The 20,214-nt window shown below is 47.2% G+C and overlaps 1 long non-coding RNA gene across 3 annotated transcripts in view; it reads left to right on the top strand.

Annotated features, from left to right (window-relative positions):
* Nucleotides 1–2,518: 2,518 nt before the first annotated feature.
* LOC141413988 (uncharacterized) overlaps nucleotides 2,519–20,214 on the top strand; it is a 31,118-nt gene continuing 13,422 nt past the window's right edge. For all 3 annotated transcript variants that reach the window (XR_012439110.1, XR_012439112.1, XR_012439111.1), the window contains exon 1: nucleotides 2,519–2,819. This is a non-coding gene — a long non-coding RNA (uncharacterized lncRNA). The remainder of the gene's footprint in view (nucleotides 2,820–20,214) is intronic.

The raw sequence follows: 20,214 nt of genomic DNA on the forward strand, positions 1-20,214 counted from the left end.
GTGTTTTGACGCACCTTGCGGTGCAGTGCAAACCTAGCTGAATGAGAGCTCTTGGAGGAGCCACACCTGGGGAAAGTCCACAGAGCAGAGGACTGTGATGCTGCTCTGTGCGATGTCCTTATTGGGACACTATGACAAAGTATTACATGGATTGAAGCTGGGATCTGTTTCTCCATATGACAGGGTCAAGCATTGGATGGTTTCAGAATCCACATTCAGCGTGTCTATTTCCCTCTTTAATGCAATGCCACTTCACAGGAGCGATCGAGCCACAGTCATCTATTTTCCTTTTCCTTCTCTTGATCCTTGCTATAATGACACAAACCTTCCTTTTTATTTTATAATTTTCATCAGTTTTTTTTTTAAAGGTAACAACAATAACAATACCTATTTGGCAAAAGAGTTCCTTAGTATATTTAATACTTTTTGTTGTTAAAAAAGAACAAGAACCCAAAACAAACAAGCACCCCCCAAAAAACTTCTCTCTGCTTGATGCCATAGACCAGAGTCCAAAGGACATTTGTCGCTCCACTGCACGCATTGGAAGGAGAGTTTGCTGTGAGCTCAACCCTTCTAATAGACTGGCGATTTTGTAAAAGGTTTAGTGGATTTTGTTTGGCCATTTCTTCGTGTGTTTTTGACGAGCTCGTGAAGGTCTGTAACAAAGGCTGTGGGTTTTGCACCAGAATCCCTCCCTGCGAACCGCAGAGTAGGCACCTGTGCCCCTCGCCTGGCTCACCTATGGGAGTCGAGGTGGTGGGGCCATGTCCGGCCTGACTTCACGCCAGGGATGAATCATGCAGTTGGCAGAGCAGAAGAAGCCTCTTTGTCGACAGCTTTCCATCTGGACTTTGGATACGGCTGTTCTTTCACGTAGAGCCTTGGTTAGCTGGAAGGAGCTGCTCGAGTCAGCTCCCCGGGAAGGGACAAGGCCTGGTAAAACATCAGCAGAGGACTGACTGCCCAGAGTTCCTCTCGCAAAACAAGGGCGGCATTTCCCTCTGGGAGTTGCAGACACCCAGGGTTGTGAATGTGTATGGCCCCCGCTTTCGCAAGTGGGGATTTAAGTCAGGAGGATCATTTATAGCCTTGTTCAGATAATCCAACTGGAGTACACCTGAATAAATACATCAAGCTCAGGTGGCTAACAGCTAACCCCTTCTGAGTTTAATAATTAAAATAAACAGAGTTGGTAAGATGAATTTCAGTTTGTCATGTATAAATGGAAGAAGCTCCAGAAAGGACAGGGTTCGACGACTCATATAGGAATCTGATGGACGTATGATATGTTTTTCACAGCCATTTAAGAAGAAAAGATGTCTTAGTCATGGGATAAAGTTATATGATACACCACATACACCACACCACTCAGGCTGTGTCTGGGCCAGTACAGATTTTTTTTTCTTTCTTTCTTCTTCTTTTTTTTTTTTTTTTGAAAGATTACTTCTTGGCAGACTAGATATGCAAACGCCAGAATACAGTAAAACCACATTTAATTGGACCTACTTGCCAACTTCTTGAACACAGCTTGGATTATTCCACTGGAGGCTGCTTCTGTTAAAAGCTGGGGGAGGAGGAAGTGGCATATTGACAAGACCTCAGATCATTTTTTTTTCACTCAAAGTACAATTATGCAATGAGCCAAGTTTGGAAGTATTTTACTATGTTTAATAATTATTATTAAAGATATTGTAAAACATATGCATTTGTTAAATGGAATGTAATGAGAGTTAAAATCATGTCATAAATTTTACTTTGGATTTTTCTATTTCGTGTTTTATTTGACAGCCTTCCAAATTGATTCTACCCAAATCATGCACTCTAATGCATACCATACTTGATATTAAAGTGAGAACATGCGTAATTTATAGAACCTGAGTGAGAACAGCCTTCTTCCCTTAGCCAGCCTACACGGACTCCCCACCTCTGTCAGGTAGCAACTGATACAGAGCCATACAAGAGTGAATTGATCAGGATGGAGAAGTCCTTCAGCCATTCTCCCAGACAGACGCTCTGGACCCCACACATCCCTCATGCTTGTTGTTCAAAAGACCAGGGCAGAGTAAAGGAGAGCTATTTCCTCGCATGAGTCTCCAGGAATCAGACTTCACCTGTGGAGAGGCACTTGGGAGTCATCAACCAAGCCTCCACGCTGGTCACATGATGCTAGATCACACTGCTACCCCCTCACCCAGGAAGGTGACAATGTTTTTGGACATCTTGAGCTTAAACAAATTTATATTCTCTTTACAATGCTCCCCCCCCCCGCCCCACTGTGTCGTCGTCCCCCCCACCTCCCGCCCCCCGTGCTGGATATGGAACTTTGCACATGCTAGGCAAGCGCCCTAGCTCTGAGCCACACCCCCAGCCAGTCTTCTTCAAGGGTGGGGGTGGGGAGAATGCCCCTGGAACAGCACTTCTTGAAACGCCATGAAGGTGCCATCTCTAATGATTAGTGAGGCACTTTGGGTGGCTTGTGCTGAACTCCACCTGCTCTGTGAAATCCTCGTGACTCTCACATGCTTGCTCAAGCTGCCAGGCCATTGGGTCCCTCTCCCAAGTGTGGCGGTGTCAGTGCGGCTTCTGTGTGCATTCTATTCTCCTGCCCTGGCCAACAAATGGCCAGGGGAGAGGTTTGCAGGTGACAGGAAAGCAGTCCTGGCATTCATTCCCTACCTTGTGGTGGGCTGCCTTTTCCTGTCATGGGAGTTCTCCAGGGGCAGCTCACTTCATGCAGCCCTGCCACTACGTGGAGGGACTGCAGCAGTGTGAAGCTTGTATGTGCAGAGGGGACATGAGGACATCTGGACCAACTCCCTGTGAGTAGGACTCCTGCTGCAGGCCTTGAAAGCCCTACTGCCCTCCTCCCCCCTCCTCCCCGTACCTCAGAGCCTTGGAACTTTCTCTCTAGAGAATTCAGAGGAGCCAGGGCCCTGGGCTCCTGCAGGGCTGTCCAGGAGCAGAGAGGAGGGAGAATGTGTCTGAGAGCTTTCTGTAAAGGGCTGGTTTGTAAGAGCCTGCAGCCAGGAGTGAGGGGGTGACAAGCAATCTGTCCTTCAGATTGCTGCGCTGTCTTGAACAAGTGACTTCATCATCTCATCTTTAAAATAAACCTTTGGGCCAAATGACTCCGAGTTCTTGGATGGATTTTTTTTTTTTAACCTGTTTAATTGACACGCTGATTGAATTTGAGCAAGGAAATATTTTTCAGTAAGATTAGAAATGGTAACGAATATACCACTCAGGGTTCTGAGGCTCGTAGGATCAAAGGCAGACTCACTCCCGTAAGGGAGGGCCTGGGCAGGACTGGGCAGTGCTTCTACTGGCCTGCGGGATTTTAAAACCTAGCTGCACTGAAGCCTGCACAGGCTATAGCCATGTGCTAAGCATATGTTCCCTGCCTGCGGTCAAGTCCAGTGGGTTTTGCATTTTTAATTCTTCAGAGGAGAAACCCTAGAGATCTTAAGTAAATGTAAGACAAGAGTCTACCTAGCTTCATGGCTTTGTTTTATTTTGTTTTTAAGAAAGCGGATGGGGACAATCTCATCCATGTTGTTCGTTTTATTGTTGATTGTTTTAACTAGCAATGAACAAGTAGAGAGGGGTCTTAGATAAACAGCCATTCTTGTTAGCGCTGCAAAGGGATTCTGTCACAGCTTCTTCCTAGAGTTTTGTTTGAACAGCTCCCAGGCACCTTCCAGGACAGCCTGGCAGTGCCTTGCATATGAAGAGGCTGATTTTGGTAGTTAGAGAGCTGCCACCAGAAAGGTCACACCAAAGACAACTTTTTGAGGACGTGGTTCATGGGATTTGGAGTGTCCAGAAGGCATAGGCCTTGAGAGCAGAGGCCAATTGAGTTGGGTAGATTGCCAAAACAGAACACATCACACTTGCAGATGGATTTTAAATTAGATAAGACCAATTCCTCAACACAATCATAAAAATCTCATGAGGTACCAATGTCAGCTAGATCACTGACCTAGTGGCTTCCTGTATTTCTAGCATGTTTTAAATCCATCCCAGGATGGAGGAAAACTCTACCAAAATGTTCTGTGTAGAAACAGCCCAGGAGAATGACTGTAGACTAACTTGTGCAGGAGTCTAACTCAAATATTTTCACTTTTATTGTTTTCATTCTGAAGTCCTCGAGTAAAATTGTTGAAGAATTCAAGATCAGTATGTGAGTGAGACTGAAATAGGGCTACGCTCTCATCTTAGTTAAAACTCTTGGTAGCAAGGAAGACAAATCCAACGTAAGCTACTTTAAGCCAAAAAAGAGTTTTTATCATAAGGCCACTTGGATTCAATGGAATCCAAGAGAGGAATATGGCGAGGCCTCAGGAGCAGCTAGAAGGAGGAACTCAAAGGCTGTCTGGATTTGCTCTGATTCTCTTTCTGCTGATTGGCATTTTCTATTCCTCAGTCCACATGGTGGAACAGGGCTGCCAACTGCTTCTGCATTTACATGTCTTCATTTTCAGACACCCAGAGAGACACTGACTTCTTTTTGTCAGTTGCAGTTCCCAAATCCTGGGGGAGGTCTCTGATTGGCCAGTTTGGATCAGGTGCCCACCTCTCAACCAATGGCTGGCAAGAAGGGCGAGGCCCATTGTGCCAACAGGCAGTCTCCTGTGGTGCCATATGCATGTGGAGGGGCCAGGCAGGGAGCAGTTCCCAGAAATGAGGCCAGTGCTAAGCTGACAGAACAATAGGGGCCCATTATGTTTCTAGACTGAATTTAAAGGCAGACTATGAGAAAGTAATTATTTAGTTGGAAGTGAGAATAATAGATTCTCCCTTGTGATCTAACAGCAGTTAAATTCTAACCAATGGTCAAGTGGTTAAGTGAAATAATGTATGTTTTTTAAAGTGCCGTGAAAATTAATTTTCATTTAAGTTACTTCATGTCTGTAGACATTTCTCTGAAGTCTTTCCTGGCTTGTCCCGGTGAGGCCTTGAAACTCTTTTGTTGACTTCCTCTCAACAGTTCAACACTGATCTGTGCGGGCAGGGCAGCAGGTAGTCAGACAAGGGAACACAGGCATAAAAGTGTGTTTTCCTTTCTCCTTGTTTGGGACCTAAGAAGGAGACTGTCAGTGAAGAACCCTGAATTCACAGCAGGTGTGAAGTGCGCATCCTACCCTGTGGACAGAAATCCACAGGTGAGTTGCCAGAGAGGCCAGCATGCTGATGTTGGTTGATGTGGATAAGGCCCTCAGAGTCTGAGCACTTAGAGGATCCGCCAGGCTGTTGGCTACTAAGTAAGTCACAGTGTATACTAATCATCTTTGCCCTGTGTTTCATGCCACAGTCTGGAAATGGGCCTCTCTCCCGGAAAGAAACCGAGCCCCAGGGTCTCTTGAGCCGAGGGAAAGCAACACACAGATTGTTCTCAGTGGCAGACACAAGCAGTTTGCTTGTGTGGCTTTCTCAGACCTTAGGTGCCAGATCTGGTGTTAGCTAGATCACTGACCTAGGCGCTCATGGTCCTATCGCTAAAGAGGCAAAATGATCAGAATAAAGATGAGTAACAGATTGAAAGACGCTCCTGAACAGAGTTGGGTCCTCAAGGTCAAGGTGAACATTGATTGAGAGTGTCACAAACCCTGTACACCACGGATTTCATTGGTGCTGCTGTGCTCGTACTCAGGGAACTTTGGGGCCCTAAAAAGGGTGTCCTCTCTTTCTAGCCCTTTTTGACCTTCTCCTCCACCTTCTGCCACATGGACTGTGCTCAGACCCCAGCCTCACCACCTCATGGCTTGGCGATGTAACAGATTCCTACAAACCCCATTGCTTCATTAAAGTAGAGATGCTGAGGACCTCCTCGTTGAAGGCCAATGAGGACTGGTGCGTTGACACCTTCCAAGTAGTGGAAGTGTTGTCTCTGCTAAGACCCTTGTGGCCAGAGGTGATAGAAAATACACTCAGATTAGCTTGAAGAAAGGAGGGAGTTTGTGGATTCACGTAACCTGGATGTTTGGCAGTGGCAATGGCCTTGGGGGTCAGCAGGTACAGGGACTTGGATCCTGTTAGTTCTCTTTATTCTCTTGCCCCTCCTCATCCCATTTTCATGGGCTTCTTCCACATTTCCAACTGAAAATGGGCTTTTCTTGCATGGTGAGGAGTTGGATATGGACCAAGATGGTCATGTCCCAGCTAGCGGCCTCAGGAGGAAGAGAACGGCCGCCTCTGAGAAGCAGAGGAAAGAGTTCTTCCGAAGGGGTGCACCACCTAAGAAAAACCTACACAACGTGCGCTCCACAAGCCCATCACGGTGATGTGGAAGCCATGCTTGGGCAAGCTTGGGGACATAAAGACGCTTAACTCAAGCTGCCAGAAAGTTGTGAGGAGCTGATGAGAGAAGATTTTACCGTGAGGTAAAGGTAGCGATAGTTATTTGTGAATTTCTGTCTAGGGAAGGGAAGTTTGAATTTGGTATGGGTAGACTGGAAACAGTAGTAGTAGTAGCAGAAAGTATTTAATGATTACTGAGCATCTGGCTCTGGGGACACAGAAGTCCCTGCCCTCATGTCACTTGCTTATGCCTAGTGAAGCAATTTAACAAAAACGTCTTATCGTAAAATGTCTTGGGTGTTATAAGAAGTATAAGAGAAAGTAGCAAGTAGGAACTCAGTGAGGGGGCCCAGCCTAACTGACACCAGAGTCTTCAGAAGTGATAGGAGGACACTGGCCAGAGGGATCCCTGTGATGAGGATCAGGAGATCCAGGCAGCTCTGAGGAGCCCATTAGGTCCTTCTCATCCCGTCACCTTGACTAGAGCTCTGCGGGGAAGGTGAACTGGTTTCTCAGGGCTGCTGGAAAAGTAGACCACAAATGTTGTGGCTTAAAACATGTCGTCCTGCAGTTCCAGAGGCTCGAAATTTGAAGGTATTGCCAGGACCAGGCTCCCCTCAGAGGCCCATGAGAGAATCTTCCCTTGTGGCTTCTGGTTGCTCCAAGAGCAACTTGGGGACGCAGCATGCCCACCTCTGCCTCCGTCGTCACAGGGGCCCCCTGCTCCATGCCTGTGTCTCTCTTCTTCTGCCTCTTATAAGGATAATTGTCCTTAGACCTGGATGACCCCTGACAAACTTCTCATCTCAATGCCTGCTTTAATCACATTCGCAAAGACCACGTCCCCAAATAAGGTCCTGTTCACAGAGTCAGGTGTTAGGATATGGGCGTATCTTTTGGGGAACCACCATTCAATGCACTTCAGAGGGGAGAGCGAAGGTGTGCTGGGCTGATTAGCAGAATTGGGTTCTGGGAGATCTGGGCCTCATTCTGGATGCAGGCTAGGGGTATTTTCATGAACAGTGCAGAAGGAATGCTGGTTGTTTTATGGACATGGACAGTGAGGGGAAGCAGGTTGGCTCGTCTATTGAGATACCACCATGGTGGTTCAGGGGCAGAGTGTGGAAGCTGGACTGAAGTAGCACCAGAGCCAGGGCTGGAAAGAAGTGTTTGGATCCCAGAAGACTTTTGGGGTCTGCTGGCAGCTGGGTGGAGGGAGAGGAGGTCATCGTGGACCATTTGTATCATTCTGATCTGTGTCCCCCAGGACACAGGCCTGGGAAGTGGGAAGGACGTTGGTTTTGGAATTGGCACCATTTGGGTTCAAATCCCAGTGCTTCCCCTTCCCAGCTTCTTGACCTTGGTAATGTTTCTTATTTCCTGAGCTTTGGTTTCCAACTCCAAAAATTGGAGATAGTAATACCAACTCCAAAGTGCTCTTGAAGGAATTAAATGACATATCTGGGGACAGGTGGGTATTCAGATGTGCTCGCTCCCCCTCCTTCCTCTTGCTTGGCCAACCTCTTTTCCTGTGTGGTGTTTTCAGCTGTGCCCGCCTCCAACTTACTTCTGGGCCAGCTGGCTCCAACCTACCTGCAGCCTTTCTCTGCTGGGACCTGACCACAGAGTACCCTGTCCACTGTGGAACCTTCAGGATTCCTAAGTAGCACAGGCTGTGAATGGGTGGTCTTAGCACCTTTGACCTGCTGTGCTGGCCTTGGCTTGGTCACTCATTCTTCCTGCACGGGTGCACCTGCTCACTCCACAAGCTCTCGGGGGGATTTCCATTACCCAGTGGGAGCAGCAAGCTGAGCACAGACATGGCTTCCACTTCACGCAATCCACTAACTCTAACAAGAAACCAGCACTCTCTGTGAATAGACTCTCTGGACACAGTAACCTAATGGACTTGCTCTAGTCTCCTTAGATGAAGCCATGGGGAACCAGGAGGAGCCTGAGTTGGATTTCCCCCCAGCGATACACAAGAACAGTCTCAGGAGGTGAGACAGAAGCCCTGGCCTCCCTTTGGAAGCAGAACCTAAGCACACACTTTGGTCCTCATTGTCTACATCCTCCATTCTTGCCTCTTCCTCCCACTCACACAAATCGCTCTAAGTCTAGTGAGCTGGTGACATTTTAGGAGCATGAACTTGTGGTTTCCTGGGTCTGGAATGGGCCCAGTATGCCCCACTGTGCCATTTGGTGGAGGCGCAGCTTGTTCTTTCGGGGAAGGGGAGGCCTCTGCCTTCCACCCCAGGCTGCCTGGAGCTTTGGGGTTCTCAGTGGAGATACTCATGTAAACGTAAGTGTTCTCACATGTGATGCAAATTCAGGAACACTCTTTGGAAAGGGAGAGACTCTAGGACTTATAGGAAAGGCCCCGGGAGATTGGTTTAACCTCCCCCCTCAGAGATGTTGATTGTGGAAGGTGGAATCGGTGTGAACTCTGAAAGGTGGAACCGTTAGGGGAAAAACGAAGGAGTAATTTCATTAACAGACTGGTTCTTTATTCCACTAAGGATTGTGCAAGGCATTACAGAGCTTGCCAAGAACAGGAAGTTCTCCCTATCCCAGAGGACCTAAGAGACCAACTGGAGAGAAAAAGGCGAGAGCGCACAGCATTGTCTGGCCCAAAGCAGTTGACATTGCGTTGGTGCCTTATGTTTAATGCGCTTTGTGCTCTTCACCACGAATTCCCACTGTCTCTCCAGCCAGCTCTTAAGTGGGGACTGACACCCATTTTACAGATGAGGAAACCGGAGTTCAGAGAGAAACTCCCCCTGAACCAACACTGCTCCCCAGATCTGCAGACTGAAGCTGTTAAATCCACCTGCGGAAATTCCAGTCAAAGAGAAGGTGGACAGGCAGCAGGGTATGGCAAAAGTAGTCTTCCTTTTGCAGCAGGATTCCATTCTTTCTTGCCTTGAAGTTTGAGGGATTCTAGAAGTTTCATTCAGGAAGCTTTCAGTCAGCTGCCTTTCCTCCAGTCTCAGGAATACCCCACATATCCCATGAGGCTTTGCTTGCTGAGGTGTTTGATGTGCAGTCCAGAAAGCCTGCAGTCACAGCCACTTTTATCCCCATTTGCTGGCCCAAAAGTTCAGAGAAGACCCAAAGAGGGTCTTTTGAGCCAAAAATGGATTTCAGTGGAGACTCAGAGAGGTTAAGCAACTGGCCTAAGGTCACACACGGGTGGGGAGATGAGACTTGGTTTTGCCCCAGGTTCTTCCAGCCTTCTGGTGCTAGTCAGTGTGATAAAGGAGATGACTCTGTCCAAAGTCACCTGTGGCTCATGGAAATACTAGGAATGACCATGTCTCTTCCATGATGGAGCAAAATGACTTCTAGATCTGCACCCTTTACTGGGAGCCAGACTAAAGCCAAACAGCACCCTCAGCCCTGCCTCATCAACTGTGTACTTCATTGAAGGGTGGCATATTCTGAGCTGGGGTGGCCCTGCTTTTGCCTTCTGCAAGGAAGGATGCTATTTCAGTGTATATGCTTGAGTGTCATGGGTAAGTAGGTTCTGGTCCCCAAGGGAACTGGCCTTTCACTGTCTGGAGTCTTTCTGAATTGAACACAAGCCCCCTCCAGCCCCCCGCCTTCTCTGCAGCAACCTTTTCTGTGTCAGGGAGATGGCCGATGGGGATAGACATCCGCCATGGTGACTCTGAGCACGTGGGCAGCCCCTCTGCAGCTCCTGCCTCAGGAGCTCACAGGCCTGGCTGTCATGGCAGAAATCCCTGGTCCCCCTCTCCTGGAGTGGAGGAGGAGGTGAGAAGGGGTTGGCTCAGTGCTGGCACACACCAATCCTCCGGAGAAGTGCCAGCTACTACTACTGCTGCCATAGTGTTAGTCTCATCACTTCTGCCCCTTCTGCGCCACCCACAGGCTGCTGCCTATGAACATAGGGCCCTGGCGAGTGGTGGGGGTCAGTGAGTGACCAAACAGCCCGGGGCTTAACACCTCGTCCCGGCCTGCAGAGTCCCAGTGTCTGAAATCCCCCTGCCCTCCAGAGACCTTGCTGCCTTGCTCCTTCACTGCACTGCCTATAACTTGGGTGGATGTTGTCATGTGTCACCTCCTCTCCATGGCCTGCTTACCTCGAGCTGCTGAGACCTCACCCAGTTAGACACTTGGCAGTGTACCCCTCTTTTAAGTTCCCACACTGACTGGAGGAAGCTGGCGCTTCCCATGGATTAAGACTGATGAAGAACAAGGATGGTCCAGTGACATGTCCAAGGTCACCGTGGGGAGTCGGGCCAAGCAGCAGCTCAGGGCTGCCCAGCTCTTGGTCCCCGCCTATGCCCACTTGTTGCAGGCTCACCAGCTTCGGGCTGGCACCAAGGTAAGCTGTGGTCACCGTCCCTTCTGGATAACGCTGTCTGGGGACAGTGTTTTTCCTTTCTTGCCTCTGCATGTTTGCACTCTCAGCAAGCCTGCATCTCCTAAAGGGAACACTGATGTCACTAACAGCACACTGACTGTGTGTTGTCTCATCTATTCCTTCACGTCCCGGACCAGGGTGCTGCCATTACTGTCTTTGTTTTCTGGAGGAGGAAACCGAGTGCTAGAAATGTTAAGGAACTCTCCTGTGTGGTGCTCAGTAGTGGCAGAGTTGGGTTTGTGCCCAGGTGAGCCTGACCACCAAGCAGTGCTGTTGACCACTGAGCACACAGCTTCCCTGTGCAGGCAAAGCAAGTCTTCAGGACACCGAGGTACTCCATGGGCCTGGAACTAGGCACCTCCACAGGGGCGGAAAGCAGACGATGGGTTGCCACGGCTGGGTGGAGGATTCAAGAGGCACAGTGCTGATGGGGCAGGGTTTGCCATTGGGGTGATGAAAGTGTCCTGGGGCCACACCGTGTACCACAGTGCAATCGCATTAAATGTCACTAATTGTAAATTTTAATATTTGTATTTTACCACCACAAAATATTGCTTAAAGAGGCAAGAAAAGAAAAAGTTGTTTCCAGGAGTGCTTACGTTTTGGAAGCGCTTTTCAAGACACAATAAAATTTCATGAATGCAAGAAAAGAATAAAAAGAAACTCATGGGGACAGAGGCCCTAAAAACTGGGCATGGGAATCAGATGGCCATCAGAATCTTTAATTCTACTAACAGGGTCTGACAGGTTGAAGAACCACACCCCCCAAGAGTTAGAGTGTGCTGGATGCTAAGTGATTTGAATGCATCTTTCCATCTAGTGTTCATGGTAATCCTGGGCATAAGTACCTTTGTGATGCCCACCTTAGATAAGGGAACTGAGGTACAGAGAGGTTCAACGATTGTGCCCAGGGTCACAACTCTAGTAAGCAGCAAAGCTGGGCTTTGTTTGTGGGTGATCTGACCTGCAGTACCACGTTCTTCACCGAGACTGTTGTGGTGCAGAATGAGTGCAGAATGGTCTGATTTAGCTTCGACAAAACATTCTCATCTTTCAGCAGTAACCGCTCACCCAGAGGGATAAATGGGAGTGAAATCTTGAGTCCAGTAAAATAGCTGAGTGAGGGTCCCCGGTGGGGCCACCCGGATTATAACAAACTAGGTTCACATTAGCCTGGTACCTTGAAGGCTGTCTTTGGGGGAAATCAGCAGAGAGGACGCCAGCTCTTTGCCATGTCTGCCCCGTGGAGAGCCTGCCAGGCCTAACTATGGTCTAGTCTCTGGCTAGCACAGGGGCTGCTGTCCCTGGTCAGCTGTGCGTAATGGCCCACCCTGTGATGGCGACTGCTGCCCAGGACAGGTGAGCTGGGGCGAGGAGACAGTTCTAAAGACTGAGAAGCAAAACAGAAAGCCGGACCCCTTGGCTGGTTTGTTGTCTAAAATGCTGGTGGGTTTGGAACTGCTCCGTGTGTGAAGAGATAGCAGGAAAGTCACTGCCAGTTTTATACTTGAAGTTCTGTTTGGATAAATAACCACAAAGTGACAACTATAAGCCACTGCTATGCAAATTTTTGCTGTCCACATGAGTGTTTGGGACAAAAGCATGAAGTCTCAGATCCTTAAACTTCAGAGAGCAAAGTCAGCAGGTCTCAGGGCAGCTCTAGGCTGAGGCTGAGGGATTCCTAGGGGAGATTCTGGGTGTCTCTGCAAGGGTGGCCCCTCTGTGGGTGGGCCATAGTCATTCCAAATTTAAATTCCAGAGTTGGGTTAGAGTTCAGTGGCAGAGCATATGCTTAGCACGGTGAGGCCCTGGGTTCTATCCTCAACCCCCAAAGCAAAACAAAACAAACAAAACCTACAAAGTTTAAATTCCAGAGCCTTCCACAACCATTTCCTCTGCCCTACTAATGTCCCCAGTCCTCACAGCTCCCAACTGATGGTTAATGGCTCCCTCTGTGTGATGTCTGCATCTCTCCTCTCCCTGCCTTTGCCTCTGTATGGTGCAGGCACCGTTCTTCCTTCCTTCTGTCCTCTTCCTTCCCCATCCCTCCTTCTTCACTTTCAGTGGGGGAGTCAGCACATTGGGAAGGGGCTTGTGGGGAAGGAGCAGGTGAAAGATATGAAGCCAGGAAGGTGAGGGATGGTAGGTAGGAGGAAGTTGGAGTGTCAGCTTCTTGAGCTGGGTGGAGAGAGTGACACTGGGAGAGCAGAGTCCCTCTTTCACTGTAGCCAAGAGGAGGGACAGAGGGGCAGCTGTGGATGAGCCCTGAGTTTGGGGCCAGGAGTGGGGGAAGCCATCTTTTCACTCATTCTAGTTTCACAGTGAGCAGCTCCTGTGCCAAGTGACTGCACATACTCCTGCTATAGTTTGATCTAGAGTATTCCCCAAAGGCCCATATGTTAAAGGCTTGGTCCCAGCCTGTGCTGTTATTGGAAGGTGGTGGAAGCCAGAGGAGATGGAGCCTAGAGGAAGGGAGTGAGGTCATTGGGTGTGCCCTTGAAGGGAATTGGGGGATCCCAGCCCTTTCCTATCTCTCTTGCTTCCTGCTCCTTATAAGGTGGGCAATTTACTCTGCCATGTGCTCCTGCCATGATGCTCTGCCTCACCACAGGCCCAAAAGGAACACACAAGCTCCCCCTTGGTTTTTTTTTAATTATTATTATTATTCATATGTGCATACAAGGCTTGGGTCATTTCTCCCCCCTGCCCCCACCCACTCCCTTACCACCCACTCCGCCCCCTCCCTCTCCCCCCCCTCAATACCCAGCAGAAACTATTTTGCCCTTATTTCTAATTTTGTTGTAGAGAGAGCATAAGCAATAATAGGAAGGAACAAGGGGTTTTGCTGGTTGAGATAAGGATAGCTATACAGGGAGTTGACTCACATTAATTTCTTGTGCGTGTGTGTTACCTTCTAGGTTAATTCTTTTTTGATCTCACCTTTTCTCTAGTTCCTGGTCCCCTTTTCCTATTGGCCTCAGTTGCTTTTAAGGTATCTGCTTTAGTTTCTCTGCGTTAAGGGCAACAATGCTAGCAACTTTTTTAGGTGTCTTACCTATCCTCACCCCTCCCTTGTGTGCTCTCTCTTTTATCATGTGCTCAAAGTCCAATCCCATTGTTGTGTTTGCCCTTGATCTAATGTCCACATATGAGGGAGAACATACGATTTTTGGTCTTTTGGGCCAGGCTAACCTCACTCAGAATGATGTTCTCCAATTCCATCCATTTACCAGCGATTGATAACATTTTGTTCTTCTTCATGTCTGCATAAAATTCCATTGTGTATAGATACCACATTTTCTTAATCCATTTGTCGGTAATGGGGCATCTTGGCTGTTTCCATAACTTGGCTATTGTGAATAGTGCCGCAATAAACATGGGTGTGCAGGTGCCTCTGGAGTAACCTGTGTCACAGTCTTTTGGGTATATCCCCAAGAGTGGTATTGCTGGATCAAATGGTAGATCAATGTTTAGCTTTTTAAGTAGCCTCCAAATTTTTTTCCAGAGTGGTTGCACTAGTCTACATTTCCACCAACAGTGTAAGAGGGTTCCTTTTTCCCCGCATCCTCGCCAACACCTGTTGTTGGTGGTGTTGCTGATGATGGCTATTCTAACAGGGGTGAGGTGGAATCTTAGTGTGGTTGTAATTTGCATTTCCTTTATTGCTAGAGATGGTGAGCATTTTTTCATGTGTTTTCTGGCCATTTGAATTTCTTCTTTTGAGAAAGTTCTATTTAGTTCACTTGCCCATTTCTTTATTGGTTCATTAGTTTTGGAAGAATTTAGTTTTTTAAGTTCCCTATATATTCTGGTTATCAGTCCTTTGTCTGATGTATAGCTGGCAAATATTTTCTCCCACTCTGTGGGTGTTCTCTTCAGTTTAGAGACCACTTCTTTTGATGAACAGAAGCTTTTTAGCTTTATGAGGTCCCATTTATCTATGCTGTCTCTTAGTTGCTGTGCTGCTGGGGTTTCGTTGAGAAAGTTCTTTTTTTTTTTTTTTTTTCATTTTTCTTTTATTATTCATATGTGCATACAAGGCTTGGTTTATTTCTCCCCCCTGCCCCCACCCCCTCCCTTACCACCCACTCCACCCCTCAATACCCAGCAGAAACTATTTTGCCCTTATCTCTAATTTTGTTGTAAAGAGAGTATAAGCAATAATAGGAAGGAACAAGGGGTTTTGCTGGTTGAGATAAGGATAGCTATACAGGGCATTGACTCACATTGATTTCCTGTGCGTGGGTGTTACCTTCTAGGTTAATTCTTTTTAATCTAACCTTTTCTCTAGTTCCTGGTCTCCTTTACCTATACCTACTAACTCCAGAGTATTTCCTACTCTTTCCTGCATCAACTTTAGAGTTTGTGGTCTGATATTAAGATCCTTGATCCATTTTGAGTTAATCTTGGTATAGGGTGACATACATGGATCTAGTTTCAGCTTTTTGCAGACTGCTAACCAGTTTTCCCAGCAGTTTTTGTTGAAGAGGCTGCTTTTTCTCCATCGTATATTTTTAGCTCCTTTGTCAAAGACAAGTTGGTTATAGTTGTGTGGCTTCATATCTGGGTCCTCTATTCTGTTCCACTGGTCTTCATGTCTGTTTTTGTGCCAGTACCATGCTGTTTTTATTGTTATTGCTTTATAATATAGTTTGGAGTCAGGTATTGTGATACCTCCAGCATTGTTCTTTTGACTGAGTATTGCACAAGCTCCCCCTTGTAAGCTGCATGTCTACCTTTGTTCACTTTGCTGCTTGCTCTGCTGTTTCCTCTTCTCTACACACCCTTCACTCCCACCTTTAAATGCAGAGGCAAATCCAGATTTTGTTGGATCTGAGGCTTACACAATTTGAGACAGCCTCTTTAAGACAAACCAGGCTAAAATAGATTACTTTGGCAAACCTCTCAAAAATGCAAGAAAATGTGAACACATTTCTATGGCCCCTCCTAGGACCATGGACAGAACCCAGGCAAGTGAGGAGCCATGAAGGCTAACTTCATTAGCTTCATGTTAAATCCTCCTCCATTCAAGTGTCACATCCTACCCAAACTTGAACTTGATCAACAACAACAACAAAAATAAAACAAAGAAATCTTGACACAAAAACTTCTTCCATAAAATCTCTTGGAATAGAAAGAAGACGAGGGAGCCTTGACTTCCCCATCTGTGACATGGAGCTAACATAGCAGGGTGGGAATTAAATAAGGAGGTTTTTGGGGGCAGAACTGAGCAGAGTCACTGTCTCATAATTGGTGGTTAGTAAATGCTGGGGAAATAAGGCACTGTGTGAGCCCAGCTCTCTTTTCTCACAGACCACTTTGAGGTGTGCATCAGTTTTGTGCACATGCATCTTTCCTGATGGACTCCAAACACCTAGAGCATGTCTTGTAATTTCTGAGTCTTTTACAAAGTCTATCCACATGTCTTGCTTAGGGTGGGCATTCAATCAATCTGTGGAAAGAATAGGTGGATGGATGGATGGACTGTGTTATATGTATTATCTTACTAGATTGCAAGTTCATAGTTAGGAGACTTACTGGGAACTCCACCTTGATGAGTTTTCCAGTTGAAGCTGGTCAATTCTAGATGCCTATTTTGGTGGTGATCAGTGAACAAAGGATCAGGAGGGACTAGCTGTGACATGGCAGATACCACGTGTTTGAGGAAGCAGAACATGGAGAAGTCAGGGCTGGGGACTGAAGCAGCCTTCAGAGATCCCCTGGTGGCTTTAGGACCTTTAAGACAAGGTAATCACGGGTTGTGATAAATGAGCTCACCCCCAAACTAAGCAAAAAGTGTCAAACACAGTTCAGGAGGGCAAGTTTAATGAGTAGGAAGCAGAACCTGGTAGACTTCTTGCTTTATTTGTTTGAATATGTTGCAGTTTGGGGAGAGCTCACTCCCAAGAGTTACTGTTATGGGGGAAAGTGCTTTTCTGCTTGCTTCTCAAAGGGCTGCTGTGAAGATTAAATGAAAAAAGTTATGTGAAAATGCTTTGTAAACCATAAGCGCCACATAAATGCTCTTTACTATTGCTGTTGCCATGGTGGCCTTATCTCTCTTCCTCCCTTCTTGGGAGTCCCTCTTCCCCCTCCCTTTTCTTCTCAGAGACTCCGGTTTCCCTGAAGAACCATCATTTCTCAAACACGTAAGTGTGTTCCTCGGCCGCATTATTCTGTGTGACCATGGGTAGCTTGTATCACATGATATCTGTCTATTCCTCAGATTCTGGGTGGGTTAGTCAGCTTTCCACCACTATAACAAAATACCTGAGCTAATCAACTTAAAAATAGGAAAGGTTGGTTTTGACTCACAGTTATTGGAAGTTTCAGTCCTTGTTCAATTTTTTTTTGGTACTGGGACTTGAACTCAGGGCCTACACCTTGAACCACTCTACTAGCCCTTTTTTTTTATGAAGGGTTTTTTAAGATAGGGTCTCATGAACTATTTGCTTGGGCTGGCTTTGAACCATGATCCTCCTGATCTCTGTTTCCTGAGTAGCTGGGATTACAGGTGTGAGCTACCAGTGCCCGGCTAGTCCTTGGTCAATTGCGCCCATTGCTTTTGGGCCTGTGGTGAGGCAGCACATTGTGGCAGGAGGATATGGTGGAGAAAGCTCATCCATCTCATCGCCTAGACTGAAAAAGCAAGAGGAAGAGGGAGACAGGAGTCCCCTCTGAAGGCATGCCCCCAGTGACCCAAAACCTCCCACTAGGCCTCACCTCGTAAAGGTTCCACCCCATCCCAACAGTGTCCATGTGGGGACCAAGCCTTTTGCTCATGGGCTTTTTCTCTGAAACCCAAACCCAAGTTACAGCACCGAGGTCCTTGACTGCAGAGAGTGCCTGGCTCTTCTGTGTCCCTCAGTCCTGAGAATAGCTCCTGGCACGCAGTAGGAGCTCTCAGAGGGTGGGGGAATGACTCTCATGTCATCTCACCGGCATCCTTCAGCTGTGTGACTTCCTCAGGGAGGCAGATTTGACTTCCAAGTCATCTGCCTCCTTTGTGATTCTTAGGAAGCAAGGCCATAAATATTCCTTGAAAAAAAAATGACCCATTTCCCTCTGTTTTCCTCTGGAAACCAGAATATTCCTATTTCAGTGGAACTCTAAACCACCATTTCTATCAGAATGAGGGAAGGAGCTTTTTGCTCCAGCAAGATACCCACAGATGTGGGTTTAATCTGTGCACCCCACCATCTTACCTAGAGTGCTGATTCCCCGGAGTCTTGGTTTTCTCTGTGGAAAGTGGGGATAGTAATCCCATCTGCCTTTCCTGAGTGGCTGCTGTCCCAGTCCACAGGAGAGTTCAGGCATCCATCAAAGCCCCAACCTGTGCATCCTCTTCCCAGTGCAATCTTTCTGGGTAGGGATTGGGGCAGACACAATAAAACATTTACTGATAACCATTGGTAAAGGAGCAAGAAGAAAGGGAATGGGTGGTCACAGCTCTCATGAGGGCAGATCACTCAATGGAGAGGATTGTTCTAACAACAGCACTCTCCAGCCAGGCTCACCCTACATTAGCTGTGGCTTTTCAGACACTTAATTTTTAGACCTCTAGTGTTTCTGCATATACCTGCCTCCCCAGGTAACCTCCATACCTACCCTTCAGCGGTGGCTTCTCTCACCTGAAAATGCCACACATCTGATAGAGCACCACTGAGACCTGCTTCCACAGGGAAGCCTTTTGAAGCCCCCTAGTTCCCCTTGGCACTTGTCATTCCCAGGTCAGCTTCTTACTGCCAGATGCTACTCTCTGAGAGTTTTCTCTGGCTGCAGGAATTTGATTGGGATCAATCCAGAATGCAGGAGGATTGGCACCTCCAGAGGCAGCCCAGTAGTGACTTGGATGGGAGTTACAGAATGTATAGTCCAGTTTCATTCCTTCCATGGCCTTCAGGCCATGGAGGGTAGCAGACCAAAGCTCCCTTTGACTATCTTCATTAAACTCACATCATATTGATTTTCTCCACTCTTCTACCATGCTCCCAAACTGAGATTACCTCCAAGAGGTCTCCTTGCACTGAAATACTTAACTTAGGGTTGGCTCCTGGGAAAATCTAACCAACACCTCTTATCTGAATTGTAGCCTGGCAGGGTCTCTGTGTTCTTTCCAATAGTGTCATGAGAGGGGCAGCTGGCATGCCACTCCCATTTATTTCCCATTACTCCCCATTTCTGCATCGCCTATGGCTCCTTTTGGGCTACAGAACAGAGCTGAGTAATTTCAACAAAGACCTTATGGCTTACAAAGCCAAAATATTTACTATCTGGCCCTTCAACAGAAAAAGCTTTTTGGCTTCTGTGTTAGGCTGTAAGCTTGTATCAGTTAGCTTGGGCTGTGTAAGACACATTCCCAAAACTCACTTGTTTAAAATAGCCATCATTTGGTTAGCTCACAGTTCTATGAGCTGGTTAGAGAGCTTTCTGATCAACACTGGATCAGCTGGTTTCTGCTGGGCTCTCAAATGTGTCAGCTGATAGACCAGCTGGAGGCAAGGATCTTAGAATGGTCTTGTTCACATTTTAGAAGGTGGCACCTGTGGCTTGCTCATATTTTAGAAGTTGGGAGCAAAACAGTGGTGATTGTGCCATGTGTCTCTCTCTGTCAAACAGGGCTTGGCTTCTCCATGTGGTGGCAGCAGCAGAGGTTCTCTGAGCAGCCAGACAGGACCGAGCACAAGCATGTATCAGGCCTTTACTTCCATTGTGTCAGCTAACATCCCACTGGTCAAAGCCAGTCTCATGGCTGAGCTCAGGTTCAAAGGAGAAGGCACAGATAGGGCACACAGAGATGCAGGAACGGGGGCGGTAGGGGGAGAGGGGGGAGTCTGTAGCTAGGAATCTCAGTGGGGGCACAGAGCCTGAACTTATTTCTTCAGAGTTTTGTGTCAAAGGATAAAGCCTAGGGCCTGGCAAGCAGTGGGTACTGAATACTTGTTAAGCATGGAGATAAACCATGTCTTTAACTGTTTAAATACAGCTACTTTCACCAAGCCTTTGCTCTGTAATTGGTGCTGTTTCACATAAACTTTCCATTGCTTCTATGTGCTATAGTTTGTATTTGGAATGTCCCCAAAGGCCATGTATTAAAGGCTTGGTCTCCAGGGTGGTATTTTTGGGAGGTGGTGGCACCTTTAAAGGGTGGAGCCTAATGGGAGGTTTTAGGACATTGGGGGCATGCCATTGAAAGGGACTGGGACCTGGTCTCTTCTTCATTTTCTGCTGCACCTCTACCATGAAGTAAAGGCTCACCACAAGCCCAAAACAATCGGTCATGGACTAAAATCTCCAAAACCAGGAGCCAAAATAACCCTCAGGTTATTTTGTTATAGTAACCTGACTAATACTTGTATTAGTATTTGTTACAGTAACCTGACTAATAGATGCTGTAGCCATTATCAGTACTAGTTATAGACAAGAAAACGGAGGTTCACAGTTGGAAACTTGCCATGCGTAACAAGGGTGGTAAGAGGACGAGAACGAGAATTTGAAGCAAGTCTGTTTCACTGTGCAGTTAGCCACCA

This window comes from Castor canadensis, chromosome 11, assembly GCF_047511655.1.
Source record: "Castor canadensis chromosome 11, mCasCan1.hap1v2, whole genome shotgun sequence".
Taxonomy (NCBI): Eukaryota; Metazoa; Chordata; class Mammalia; order Rodentia; family Castoridae; genus Castor; species Castor canadensis.